Below are 14,904 nucleotides of genomic sequence, written 5' to 3' on the forward strand. Positions count from 1 at the left end.
CGTCAAATTGGAAAACACTGTGTAAATGCATCATTTTGTTTTCATCATTACGGTGGATCCATTGAATCTGACCACTCTGAGTGTTGTAAACATGGGTTTAAATGACTGTTAATGAGGGCTTAGTTTTCTCATCTTCTTACATAGACTGTTTCAAGTTTATGGAAAAAACTGTAAAGTCATCTATGTGAGAATGACAACTCCATATAAAATTCAGCAGTCTCTCCATTATCAAAGGGATGGTTTAAACAAAAATAGAAATTCAGTTGTTACCTTCTCACCCTCATGCCAATGGAAAGTTGGGTTAAGTTTCATAGTCCACAAAACACTGCCGGAGTTTCACAGGGAAAAGGCCTTAAGAAAACCAAAAACCAAAATTTCTCCATAATGCTCGTCCAAAGTAATCCAAGTGTCCTGAGGCCCCAGTGTGTCAAGTTGTTTTGAAAAACATCACTGATGCCATGTTTTTAGCTTTGGTGTTGCCTGTAGCCTGTAGTTCCTAGTGTGGGAGCCGCGTTCACATCTGCATGCTCACTTGAGACCAACGAGAGCTCGTGGTATCTGCAAAACAGTGTTTACTCGCTACTCTGGAGCCTTACACACACACACACACACACACACACACATACATACACACAAGAAAGCGACAAGTTGTTTTGTCTGATTTAAAACTACTGTGTGTAGTAAGCTACAGGCTACAACAAGGCTAAAAACATGGCACCAGTGACGTTTTTCAGAACAGCATGGCAAACTGAGGCTTCAGGACACTTGGATTATTTAGACGAGCAGTATGGAGACATTTTGTGGTTTTATTATGTATTTTTGTCACGTCTGAATCCTGGTCACGATTTGCTTCCATTGTTTGAGAGATGACTGCAACACATTTTCCCCATGAACCTCCAGCAGTGTTTTGTAGACAATAAAACTTCCCCCAACTTTCCATGGGCATGAGGGTGAGTGAATAATGACTGAATTTTAATTTTTGGTTGAACTATCCCTTTGATGATATGCCTTCTTTTGGATATGCATTACAAACTAGCCCAGTGCCAAACCTGCTACAACTGCTACTGAATATTTTGCCTTGTTTGTTTAAAACAATCAAATTGAGTGGAAAAAAGGACCCACTGAGCATCATCACTCTGAATATGCAACAAAGCATAATTGAGAACACAGTGTAAGCTACATTGTTAAATTGAGTAATTAACCAAAACCCGCAGCAGTGTATTACCATGCTTGGCTCCCTCTCTCTCTCTCTGGTATGCGGTCCACCATGCTGCTGCATAATATATTGTGTTGTGTTGGAGTTAGCAGTAAATGAGAAGAAGCGGCTCCAACTCAATAATATCTCAAAAAAGTGCAGCTCATGGGATACATAACACCATATTACACCACAGAACAATAATAATGTTATGAACAAACACAAACACTCAAGATTATTTATGATGTATACCTATGATGTGTAATAATTCTTCATGCCACAGCCTTCACATTAGGTTTCTATTTTTCTTTACTTTTTCTTGTGCTGACAACAGCGGTTCCAGGCATTCACTGGCAAGTCTTTTTTAGCTACCTGGTGTACCTAAAGCAACAAGCTGCACACTGCTTTTTCCGCCCGCCTGTAGGAGACATTGTCACAAAATCAAAATAGTGTTGATGATCTGTAAAAGTACTGAGGTAAGCTAAAGAAAACTAACTTCCCTCGATGTCCCTGCTAATGACAATCTCTAAGATAAACCAGTTGGATGACACTTTAATGTCTAATTTCCAGGCGCCATTCTGCAGTAAATGCAGATAAGAGTGATAACAGAGAGGCAGTAGATAATGTGTTAATGAGTGCAACAGACATGTCGATTCATCACGTCTTAATTAGTCTTACCTTCATTAACTTTATCTTAATAACGCTCCGCCAAAATTAATGACTCATTTAGCTAATTAGGATATCTGTGTGTGTGTATGATTCTGTGCCTTGGAGCGACTTTAGCAAATGCCAAATAATCGCTTAAGTTAATTTAATAAGGCTTTGTCCTTCAATGACATAGGCTGACTTTAATTCAGAACAGCAGTCGAACCACAGAGGGCTTTCACTCACCCCGTTCTCCGGGAATGAATGTCTGGTGTGTGTCTGTGTGTGTGGGAGCGCGCGCAGGCACGTCTGCATGTGTCAGTGAATGTGTGCACCAAAGGGTGCTATGGGGGGGTGATGTGGAGGAACATGCCCAGATCCCCTGTTCCTCCACGCTGCCTGCACCTACAGAAAAGGGTAAATCTGATACTTTGTCACAGTTTGCAAACAGAAGCGTCCGGTGGGGCAGAGGGGTTCACCTTATGGGTCAGCTAGCATGAACTAGCAGAGCACCCATCTGTGTCAGCACCGGGAGGACGTTGGTTAGGGAGGATGGTGTGTGGCTGAGACAGTGGTGGACGAAGTATTCCGATCCTTTACCTAAGTGAAAGTACTAGTACCACCCTGTGAAAAGACTTTGTTACAAGTAAAAATCCTGCACTGAAGTTGTTACTTAAGTGAAAGAAAGTAAGTACAACCAGGAAAACACACTTAAAGTATTAAAAGTACCCATTGCAAAAACACCCAAAAATTCAAAATTATTTTTAATAAAAAGAAAACACCCAATAAAACTAAAAAAAAAAAAACCAAACAGTCTGAATTATAGACATGGTGGGTGGGGGGATTATTTTAAAAATAGGGAATAAAACAGCCCCCCTAAAACCTAAATATTATTTTAAAAAAATAGGAAGAAAACACCCCCAAAACTCAATATTAGAAAAAATAGAAATAAACACCCCCAAATTTTAAATGATCAAAAAAGAAAATTATGAATAATAGGGAAAAAATACCCCCAAAGAACTCTTATTTTAAAAATGGAGAAAAAAAACAATTGGCGAATAATTTTCTATCAATTGTCTGATTAATTGACAAACTGTTGCAGCTTTACTCACATAAACTGTTTAGTAATTGAATTTAAAAACTCTTCTTATGTTTTTAATGCAATCTTAATTTTTAAAGTAACAAAAGCGTTCAGATAAATGTAGTGAAGTATTTTCCTCTAAAATGCAGTGGGATAAAATATAAAGTGGCATGAAAATAAAATACTCAAGAAAAGTACAAGTACATCAAATGTTCACTTAACTACAATACTTGAGTAATTTTACTTAACTACACTCCACCACTGGGCTGAGACGAAAAGAGTTGAGCGCTGGGAGAGTGGAGTGGATGAGGGAATTTTAGAAAGAGCATCCAGATTGAAACAGGGAGGAACTAGTCCTAAAAAATGAGAGATGAGGTGGAGGAAGTGAAGGAGGAGCAGATGTCAAAATGCGCAGCAGGAGCTCTGTGCAAACTTTAGCAAATACAGTAAACACATACCTTACTGCAAACTACACAAGCACATGTTTGCACTAAATCAGACTTCTGTTATTTTCAAGATGAAAGGCTGCAGTAAAAGACAGCTATGTGTTGCTCACAGTTTGAGGGCACATCCATTAGTTGGGGACTTGAAAGAAATCTGAGCCGGTGTGAAGGGGGTCGTTTTTTTAAGATAACCTTGGAGATAGTAACTGACAGTGGGTCAGAGATTAAGACAGTTAAGATACAACATCACCTTGATGTGAGCTTAAAGGCGGATTGTGTTTCAACACTTACTAACAAATCAGTACAATATTACAGGAAAAACACCTGTGTTGTATTAAGATTGCAAAAGTAGCCAATAACTTGACATTTATGTCTGATTTCTGCACTTACTTTTGGGCAGACTGATACTTAAGCATAAGGCTAATGACACTGACGCTGCAATGTTTTACAAAGAGGCTTCAACCATATGGTAGGATGCTTATGACTTTTTAAATACTGTATGAGCAATGCTGACTCCTTCGTTTGTGTTAAACGAACAAAACAGAATATTTTCTTTTTTCCGTTTAATTTCTGCAATACAACAGTGTTATTTTCACATATTGTCAAGAAATAAGCCGTCATAGAGCCACATGTTTTACCAGTTTCATTCACAATGAATCACCCAGAGGTAGTCTAAGCCTTTCGTCAGAGGCACACTGAAAGCACTATCTAGATAAACTAAAATGTCCCCTCAATGAATTGATGAATTGATGCAATGATAATCTAGGGCTGTACTCAGAATTATGTCAGTCGAATCAGATTAAATATGAATAATCAACAATTCATATTGAACGGGGCTCAACGTAGCGTTCCGGGACAGTGGCTTACAACAGATCGCAATTGTGCAACAACACTTTTGCTGACACTAAATGTCAAACAAAAGCAGAACCTGAGTCATATTAAGTTGATGTGAGCTGTAAATTCACCACTTCTAAGCAGAAGAGAGAAAATAATGTTATCTCAGAGCCTTAAAGTGCAGAGTCTCTTGTCCTCTGTGCCGTTGCATCGTGTCTGCTGCAGCCTCTACTAAAGAGTAGCATGACAGTCAAGAGCACTCACTCCGCAGCAAAATCTGGGGACCAAAATGTCCCCAAAAGGACACTGCACAGCACACTGACAAGCAAAACAAAAAATTAAAAAAGGACTGCTCGACTTGAAGCTATGTCAGTTGACTAAGGGGTCTGTGGCCGATGATTTGAATGGGGGAGCCCTAACGCTGTCATAAATAAACAATAAATTTCCATTATTTTAACTTTATGCTATAGTATTACAGTGTACAGTAGCTCTGTGTGTTGTCCGTGCAACTGGTGTTGCCGTAAACCAGCAGAAGTTTTTGCTAAACTGCTGTGGGAGGATAACAATCAATGTCAAACTGTACTGTTTCTCTGATTCATTACTTTGTATTAAAAAATAGAAAACTAGAATGTAATATGAGTGCTATGGAGGCCATATCACTATCAACTGTTTGGGTAGTTTTTGTAAAGTGTTAGTATATCATAAAACTTTCATAAAAGTGTCGTCGTAAAGTTTGTCATAAAAGTCATTGTGTCCACATTTTTCTTGTGCAGCCCTCAGTCATATGCTGGATCCTTAAAACGGCACTCACTCATCAAAACTATAAGAGACCCTGATCTAAGATTTATGTTTCGAAATGCTCCAAAATGGTCAGTTTGGTTGTTAAGTCTCAAAAAATGTCCTACCCTAACCCCCCAGTCCCCTCTGGAAGTTTGGATCGCAGAAGGTGTTGATTGAAAATGGTCCCGTGTTAAATGAGTGATTACGGACATGTGTGATATATTCAGGGAGGCTGTCTACTGCAGTATTATTTTCATACACAGTCCACTGTGTTAGACTTCATCAGAAGTGATAAAGATATTAAATAGGGATAAACGTTATTGGATTTTATGCTGATATCCAAAACGCTGATATATAACAACTCATTTGGCCGATAAACAATGCAATATTTGTTGCCCAACATAATTTTAGTGATCATCAAGCCGCTTCTGTAGTGAAATTTACATCATATTATGATTGTCTTATTGTGATGCAAACATAAATTACAATTCTTACAATGTTATATTCAGTCATTGTTCAAAATAAGAAAAATACTTCAACTTAGAGTTGATGTTTTGTACATGTTCACTTTATCAATCAATGAAAAAAATATTAAAGCTGTTGTGTTATTTACCTACAAGCGTCCATCAATATGTCACCTTTATATGTGTTTTGCCATATTTCTGTTGATACTTCTTTTGGGGAGGGGTTCTGTTAAATAAGAGCAAATTGTAACCACATGCCATAATCAACAGTAACAAAATTCACCATTTAATTGCCCTGACATAAATTAATTATATCAGGGTCATTTTCCAATCTCTGGAAATTATTAAAGGCAGGACTGCTCATGTTAAAACCTTCATATAAAGTACAGTAGGTACAGTTTAACAAAACCCCAAAGCTTTCTTTGGGAATTCCTCTGTCTACCTCTTTTAGAAACTACCCAGCAGACTCTTGACAGATGACTGTTTCTGTCTGGATTCTTAACAAAGAGTCTCTGGTGAGAGAAATATTCATCTGCCAGCAAACATTCAAAAGGAATGTCTGTTTCACAATGAAACCACAACAGCCACTCAGGATGTGCTGCTCATGCCAGTGACAGACTGTGGTGGGAGTAAACTAGTAGCACATTTCTTCTGAACTATCTTAAGGTTCAATTAGCCCTCTGCTCACTGACCCTAGCGCTGCGTGTGAAGAGGGTGTAATGAGAGGAAATGGCATAAGTGACTCCATGCTTTCCACCACCCTGCTTAAAGACAATAGACACTGGGGGAGAATACATTTCCAGTTGGACAAAAAAAAGAGACGTTTTACTGCCGAAGAAGCAGTTTATTAATATATACACTTGAGTTATTATTAGGGCTGTGAGTGTTGACGTGGTAATTGCGATGCGACTAAGGTCCGTCATTTACGCAGTTTTAAAAAAAAAAAAATCGTTTCAATTGCTGGCCAACTTTGTAGTCTTTAACAGGTTTTACTGGGCTGACTTTTAAAGCTAGAGTGATGATACTGGTATCTCATAAAATTAGAAGACAGTGGTAGTGACCATCCAATGCTAGCTTATCAGCCAGGGGGCTAGAAAATGCTCCAATGTTTGGTTACATTTTTGATGATGGAAAAATGGCATGGTCATTTCACAGAGGTCCCCTGACCTTTGACCTCAAAGTATCTGAATGAAGTAGTGGGTTCTCCTTTAAAGATGTGCCCACTTTATGCTCGTAACATGCAGCTTTTTGGTTTCATTTGACTCCTGATTAAGACAATCTTGTAAAAATTTCTTTACCTTGTCAATATGGACTTCAAAACTGTTTTGAAATGCAAAATGATGGAATCGAAAATATGTGATTAAAAAATGCAGTTACCAGTAAACACAATCAGCTACTGAAATTTTGTGATTGATGTGATTTAAAAAAGGGTATTACCTGTGCCAGGGATATTATGTTTTTAGTTGGTTTGTTTGTCAGCATTACATAAAAACTGCGGGCCTGTTTTTCATGAAAAAGTGTTTAGCACGGGCCAAAAAATTAGTTTTCCCTTTTCCTGACACTGTGCGATAGGGCGCTCACTCTCCCTTTCAACTTTTTATAGTTATTTCACAATGTGAAGAGAGTAATTCCAAAGAACAACAAAACTTCCCTGACCGAACTAATTTCTCTCCGTCCCTTCCAAGCCTGTAAAAGCAGAAGCTGTTTTGTCTTGCAACATTCGTGTTTTTGAATATTTCCTATTCAAACATTCAGCTCCCTTTTTCCTAGAAGCCATTCACATTTTACAGGATCTGGTTGAGCAGTAGCAGAAAAGTTATGCCAACCCCTCTTAACCTCGCCTCCATGTGGTAATGGTCAGCTACCCTTAATGAGACCTATTCTGCTGCATTGTGCCCACAGAAATAAAAACCATGTGCAGCCTGGTTCTAGCTTTGCAACAGCTGACCATGCGAGGGGAAAATTTAGACTAATAGTCAGGAGACAATGCATTTTCAGTTCAAGCTGGTCCACATGTAATGCCTCGATAGAGATTCAGCACTTTTTGTATCCCAGAAAGCAGGCTGCAACTTTTCAGGAGCTGGGACACCACTAATGACATTTGCTCTGTATGTTCAATTTTGCATCAAACATGTGACTTTATTTTAATAATGTAACAGTGAATCTGAAAATCTGTCACTCCCTTTTTTTTTTTTTCATTTTTGCTGTTAGTTTGTAATTATGTGTAAGGTAGGGAGTGGTCTTGTTGAGGAAAGTAGTCTGTTCTCCTACACTCTCCTGAGACAGGGCACCTGTGCACTATCTATCTCTATCCGTGTGTGTGTGTGTGTGTTACAGTATTTGGAGCAGTATGAACCACTGTCAGCGCCTCTAACTAGTCCCCACAGTGCGGCATGGCAGTAAATAAGCTTTCATGCCTTTCAGCCTCTCACTTAAGAGAACACATCCCTGTACATAGCTCTTAATTAGGGGCTTAAAAGATCAGTGTAAACACATACAGACGTGAGGAATAACATCCCTTAGAGCACCACATCATTTACACAAGTTATTTGCAGCACTCTGTGGTATACTTAATTTCACTGACCAACTTTTGACAGCATACATCATCACAATGCAACCCAATTTGAATCATTTGTCAATACAAGCTATGCATGTTGTGTTTAACTGATGCAGACATTTAGGAGTTTAGAAAACCTATCCCCTGAAGGAAAAAGATACACTGCACTGAGTCATATTAGGGGTAATTTAATGCATCAGGGTATCTGATCAAAGATCCTCAGTCACTTATGGTTTACAGTAAAAGGTGGTGGAGACCTGCATGCTTGGGTGTGTGTGTGTAAGTGTGTGTGGTGTGCTTACTAACTTGCTCAACAAAAGCTAAAGTATGCAGTTATTTAATCACCACACATCACTTGTACCCTCTGTAGTTAAAGAAGTAGTGTTTATCTGCTGGAGATGGTCTTTTTATAAACTATGCTGTCTGCTGTCTAAAGAGGAACATACTTTTTTTAAAATTGTAGCTACATGAGAGAAACCAGAGAAAAAGGGCTGAGGCATTTGATTTTGTTCAAGAGGTGGAAAGCCTACAACTAACAGAGTGCACTGCGCTTCTGCGGACCAAAAATACTCAAAGCAGTTTGACCTTTTGACACAGGAGACGATGTCGTCTGGTACCAAACACTCTCAAACTACAGCTTAACAGTACATGAAAATATATTTCTGAAAACATTTGAGGGGAAAAATAGGCAACACTAACAGAATCTCGGTTCATATTTGATCAGCACTGCTCAGTCCTACCATTTGATCTCCGAATTTTCAGCCTCTGTTTTTACAATACAGGAAACAATATTGTGCGGGTTTCTTGTTCACAACTTATTGTATTACAGCCAAGCAGTGCACTAAAATATGGCTACAAAGAAACATAATGTTGGTTTATATTCAATCAGCACTACCTAGTTTTAGAGTCTATCTGAGTTTGAGAGAAAGACAGAGGCGGCTCTCTTGATTCACCAGGTGATGTGATGGTTTTGACTAGGGCTGTCAAATGATTATTGTTTTTATTATTTTGCATTTCAAAATAGTTTTGAAGTCCAAATCAACAAGATAAAGCAATCCTTACCAAATTGTCTTCATTAGGAATCAAATGATGGCAAAAAACTGCATGGGACTAGCATAAAGTGGGCATTTCTGTAAAGGGGAGACTCATGGGTGTCAACATAACCTGTTTTCATTCAGATATCTTGAGGTCAGAGGTCAAAGGACCCCTGTTAAATGGCCATGCCATTTTTCCATTACAATGATTTAGCCTAACTTTGGAGTCTTTTTCTATACTGGAGACCTCAGGTCTTCTAGTTTCATATGATACCAGTATCATAACTCTTAACTTACCACATTAATTTATTGCATCATGATTAACACGTTTACACTGACAGCCTTAGTTTTGAGTTAACAGATGAGCAGGGAGAGATGGAGGGAAGTTTACCACAATTCATTGAGACATACTATCTCTATTCTTATGATACAAAGCTGGTTGAACATTGGAAAAGTATACCTCTAATTGTGTAATATCAGACAGAATAGCAAAGTTCTTTAATAAATACTGCTATTGTGAAATATGGCCCAGAAACTGGAAAAACAAATGGCCTGTGAAATGTAAAACCAAAGTCACATTGGAGAGATATTCCCTAGCTTAACACCTAAATGCAACACAAGAGCTGTGAGTGTTTTCCTCTGCTGAAAATCCCTGTTTAACTCCAGACCAATATGTTAATTATGAGACTCTACAGACTCCATAAAAGCTTTGACTTTATTACTGAACACTTCATAATTCCATAAACTGAGCTGCCATCATAAATCACACACACAAGCATGCACACCTACACACACACACACTGTCTCTGTCCTGGTTACTACACTGATGTGATGTACACACAGAGAAAAACATCAGCTTGTGTTATTGGATCATATGGCATGCCCCCTCAGGTTCTGTCTCCATATCTTTTTACTCAGCCCAACAACATCAACAAACTGTAAATGAGACTCATTTTATTGCCATGACAAGAGGTGCGATCACTGAACTCCTTTCCCGGACTGTATGATATCAGCGATGACAAGACAATAGACCTCTCTATGGGTAACCAACAACAACTGTCCTGTCTCTTACCTAAGATAGACATATCAAATCTCCTGTAATAATACAAGATTGCTGCTGAAACAAACAAAAGGGTGTACACTTACAATGATTAATCCAGATTGATGTTTGTATAGAGCTCCGTGTGTCAGAAAGAGTGTGTCTGAGAGCCTCTGGATGCGTGTGAGGGACAGCCTGTGGATGAGTCCAGCCTCGTAATAGTGATGGGGGTTGGAGTAACAGCAGATGAGTTTAAGTGGGCAGTAATATCAGTCCTCGCTACATCACTATACCATCTGCCAACCACCGATCATTAGCATCTTGCTCTCTCCCTATGTCTTTCAAACATAAACACAGTTGTGCTTGTGTGTGCGCGCACACACAGTTCCTTGGTTACTGGTGCGATGTGAAAAATCATACTGGTGTGTGAAAGTGTTGATGCATCTCACAGAATCACCTGGGACAATAGCGGTGACGTCAACCACTCTCAGAGGAGGACAGTGGTTGGCAGTGGGCATGCCCGCCTTCTGCCTGCCTCTGTGGGGAACCTGGGAGTGTGCAGTATTTGGCAGAGAGAGGGAGCAGGATAGGGAGAGACAGGTAGGCAGAGTGAATGAAGAGTGTGGGTGGGGGATCACAGATGCAAATGTGTCCCTGCGGAGATAGGATGTGCCGGGATACAAACATCATACCGCAGGATCCAGCCAACGAATAACGCTCACCCGTGACTCATTCGTGGAGACTGTGTGACTGAGTGTGTGTTCCAGATGCCACAGACACATAAAAAAAGGCTACAGTATCTACAGCCTATGGTTCCCAAATGACAAAGATTTACAACTCTCAAAAGTGCTGTACACAGTAGAACAGCCTGCCTGGTAACCATTCAGAATATTCCAGCAGAGCAGCAAATGTTTCCTTCGCAGCAGTCCAACACATGACTTCATATGATCCGTTTTCTGTATGTTCTCATTCACAAAACTCACACACACACACACAAACACATCAGCGTGTATTAATTTGGAGACACGTGTCATCACGGGACATTAATGCAGCTCACTGTCAGAGCCTATTAACAACATGTCCACTGAGTCCAGACCACAATCCACTTAGTTTGAGCCTCCATAAAACACACACAGTAACATGGAGACCTGGCAGTGCATGTGGTTTTCATCAACACATACTGTCACCACCATGCGGCAATGGAACAGCCACATATCCTGCACCTAAAGCACTTTCAAGGCCGCCTCTGAGGCAATATGTCCCTCGATTCACATTTTCACATCTACGTTCAGAATCATAAAGCAAAACATGTGGACCACACCATACGCTGTTTCCTTCTGCATGTTCACATTCTTTTAAGTGTACATTCATGTGTGTTTGTATCTGTCTGTAAATGAAATCAATGCTTAGATATGTCATAGTATCATGGAGCAGATGCACAGCTTCCAGTACATGCTAAACCCAAAATCTCACTCAAGATATTCCTATTGGATTGTACCACATTCAGGCCAAAAACAAGAGTGCACTAAAACAAATTATGGTGAGGGTGTGTTGCGACAGGTTAAAAGCACAGTTAATCAAATGAAAACTACTGCACAGTGTATGTTATAATATTACTATGACAAAGGGTTTTAGAGCTCTGGAAAGCTATTACAGAAGCAGTTATTTTCTTCTTTGTCTCTACAGTTAATAAGTGAGCAAAATTACTCTGGTTATAAAATACAGTATATCAGGGATACTCAACTTGCTTTGCTCTGGGATCACATTTATAAAATAACAGGAGGCCTGGGGACAGTTACTAAACAAACATTAATAAGATAAAATGAATAAACAAGGAAAATCCAATCGGACCAGCCTCGCACAGCTCAGGTGTACACTGGGGCATTTCTAGGATTTGGCTATGCATCGCTAAAGTGTGGTGCAATGTAAAACAATAGTATATATACAGTATTTATTCCAACAGTGCTCCTAATTATTGGTCCAGCTCCAACATCCATATGGGGCTTCAGACACCATCATACCTTCCTGAAATTTCACTTAAGTATACTGTATATGATGGTATACGTGTGCGGCATTTCATTCAGACATTTCACTTCAAACTGTTCCAACAATTGCCATCTCTGGTTTGGTGGAAAAAAATCCTGAATTCACCATGTTAGATGCTGTTGCTGGCCGCCGGCTGTTTATAGTCCTGTAAGTTATCCCTCTACTACTGGGTGTCGCGGTGTCTTTTAACTCAACTGCCTGTGCTACCAGTAGAGACTGGAGACTGAGCTCTCTTGGTACGTGTTGTGCACTACCTAGAATGAGTTTTATCAACAGAGGAGCACCTGTATTTGTGACGGTATGGAGGAAAGCACCTTCGGGATTTCCCAGTTGGCACCATATCATGGGCCAGATTTGGCCAGCAGGCTGTAAAGGTGACTATCACTGCAATATATTTTACCTGAAATGTGTACTTACACATCTGATTATAATGTATGAACTTTTTAGGGGGTAACAAACCAACATGATAGTCTTATTGAAATCAAGAAAGAAGCCACGTTTTTCGATTTATTAGTAATGTTGGTCTGAACACAGTTTTACCCCTTGCAGCACAATGGTGTTAAGCTTACACACTCCACCAAGGTCATACTGAGCACAGCCAAATGGCAGTGAGACACTTGACAGCATGTCAATATTGTCAGCTCAGGACAGTGTTTAGCAAATCAATAGTTAAGACAACAATCCGCAAGCTTTTACTGAGCAAAGACACAGAGTCAGATCTGTTTTCATCACTTAACAGCTCGTAATGGAACTATGGTAATCTGATACAAGAGATGCTTTAACTATAAATTCTTCACATACGTGTCTGCCTTTCACTCAGAGGATTTGACGTAGAGCACCCATTTCAAATTTTATGCAGTCAGCACTACTTAACTGGCAGTCAGCACAACAGTGTCGTCGAATGTGTTGCACACACACAATTCACTTGTGTGTGGTTTCTATTGATATTGTCAAGGAAAGTGGGTATCTGGTTCTTAAACAGGCAATTACGAAGACCACAGCAACCGATACAGACTTGGCATACTGTGCATGAGTAACTGTTTAAATTTTTATTTTTGACAATATTATTATTATTTCACCACAGAAATGTTTTCACTACATGATCAATAGCTCCATTATGTCCCCCTAATGAGTGTTTGAAATGATTGATCAAATGGTGAACATCTGCGGTAGTAATTCAGTTTTCCCAGATTCAATTTTCGATGAAGTGTGTGTGTGTCTGTGTGTGTGTGTGTGTGTGTGTGTGTGTGTGTGTGTCAGGGCTGAAGCTGAAGTGGGTGTCTGTCCTGGTCCTTGTCCCAGGCTGTGCTCACCAGGGTCGTAAAGTTATCCAGTGTCACCGCAGGAGTATTGGATGGCTGTCAGCACGCTAAATTAAAAACCACAAGCACGCAGCGTTTAATTTCTGTGTTTTTACCCCTAACGGAGTGGGACTGCCTGCCGCCGCGGTGCTGTTAAGTGTGTGTGCGTGCGTGCACATGGATGCATACATGGGTGTGTGTGTTACCTTAACAAAGCCCCTCTGTGCTAAGTGTTCTACTGTCTCTCCTGCCTGTCTTCCTACGGAGAGCGAGCCAGACAGACTGGCCCAGTGTAATAGCATTACATAAAACAACATGGATGAATAATTTGTCTGTTATGAAAGTTTTTTTTATTATAATAGAATAAAGTACATGATGAATGGTTGAACTGAGGCATGACCCGTTCCATCAGCAAAATCTCATTTAAATCAAATTAGTCCAAATGACAAGACAATTAAGCCTGACCAAAAAGTTTGGTCTGAGGAAATTCAAGGAACAGGGGAGCCAAGAGATAGCGAGAAGTCTTAAGAGATAATTATGTGTCTGTACAGATTAGCGTACTGCTGGTGAACTTGGTAAACAACAGTTATTCAAGGCTCCAGTGTGATTAGTGGCTTAACAACACAAGAGCAGCAGACCAAGTTATACTGTTTACAAGCTTGAAATTAAACTTAATAGCCTAAATTGGACACTGTTGAGCAATCAAAGTTATAAGTACAGTTTTTCATTAAAAGTCAGCGAAGCCCGACTGAAGAACTCAAACTTTTGTGAGTTCAGCAGATTTGATCGAATGAATGGAGCGTTCTGTTTAATGGAAGAAGTTGGGATGTAACTGTTTTATGCACTCTGTGGTATCCACATTCATGGACCAAAACAGACCTTTAACCATATAATCAAGCATATTAGCGTTCAGCCATTTCAAATACGTGACACTTCTCTGACCTCCATTGTAAAGAGCACCGTGCATTGGAGACGCTGCAGATGCCCTTTAACTGCCTGCACTATAATGCAGAAGTGAGGAGAGAAACGGATGTGACCAGACAGTTATTAAAAAAGAGGGGGGAAAGAACTCTGATGACAAAACTTCTAACCTTGTCCCAGATTTAAAGAATGTGTGAAGGTGTTTATAATCTCAGGTCATCCTGTTTAAACAGAAGAAAAACAGTGACAAAGAGCTTTAAATGGTACTGCAGTGCGATCTGAAATCTGTCGTCTAAAAAGTCAAAAATTTTACAAGGAAAATCCCATAAATGGATATTATACATTATTATGACTCCATACAAAAGAACTAAAGTATGAATTAAGGTATAGATTTTAGTTTGTATTAGTCAGATGCCTGCATGTGCATACTAATGCAAGTAAAGTGAACTGAAGGGGCATAAAAATCCAATATTCAGATGAAGATAATATAAGGCTTCAATGTGAGTGAGATGAATCATGAAGTATTCTCCAAAATTAGTTTTTACAGTAAACTGTCTCGTTGAG

General features: G+C 39.5%; 1 protein-coding gene across 2 annotated transcripts in view; it reads right to left on the minus strand.

Annotated features, from left to right (window-relative positions):
- sema3ab (sema domain, immunoglobulin domain (Ig), short basic domain, secreted, (semaphorin) 3Ab) overlaps positions 1-14,904 on the minus strand; it is an 82,105-nt gene that overhangs the window by 48,975 nt on the left and 18,226 nt on the right. The window contains exon 1 of one of the 2 annotated variants that reach the window (XM_042495621.1): positions 10,180-10,229. The exons of the other annotated variant lie outside the window; for it this stretch is intronic. The gene's annotated coding sequence lies outside the window, so the exon portion shown is untranslated. Of the gene's footprint in view, positions 1-10,179; positions 10,230-14,904 lie in introns of those variants that run through there. 2 annotated transcript variants of the gene reach the window in all.

This window comes from Plectropomus leopardus, chromosome 11, assembly GCF_008729295.1.
Source record: "Plectropomus leopardus isolate mb chromosome 11, YSFRI_Pleo_2.0, whole genome shotgun sequence".
NCBI lineage: Eukaryota > Metazoa > Chordata > Actinopteri > Perciformes > Serranidae > Plectropomus > Plectropomus leopardus.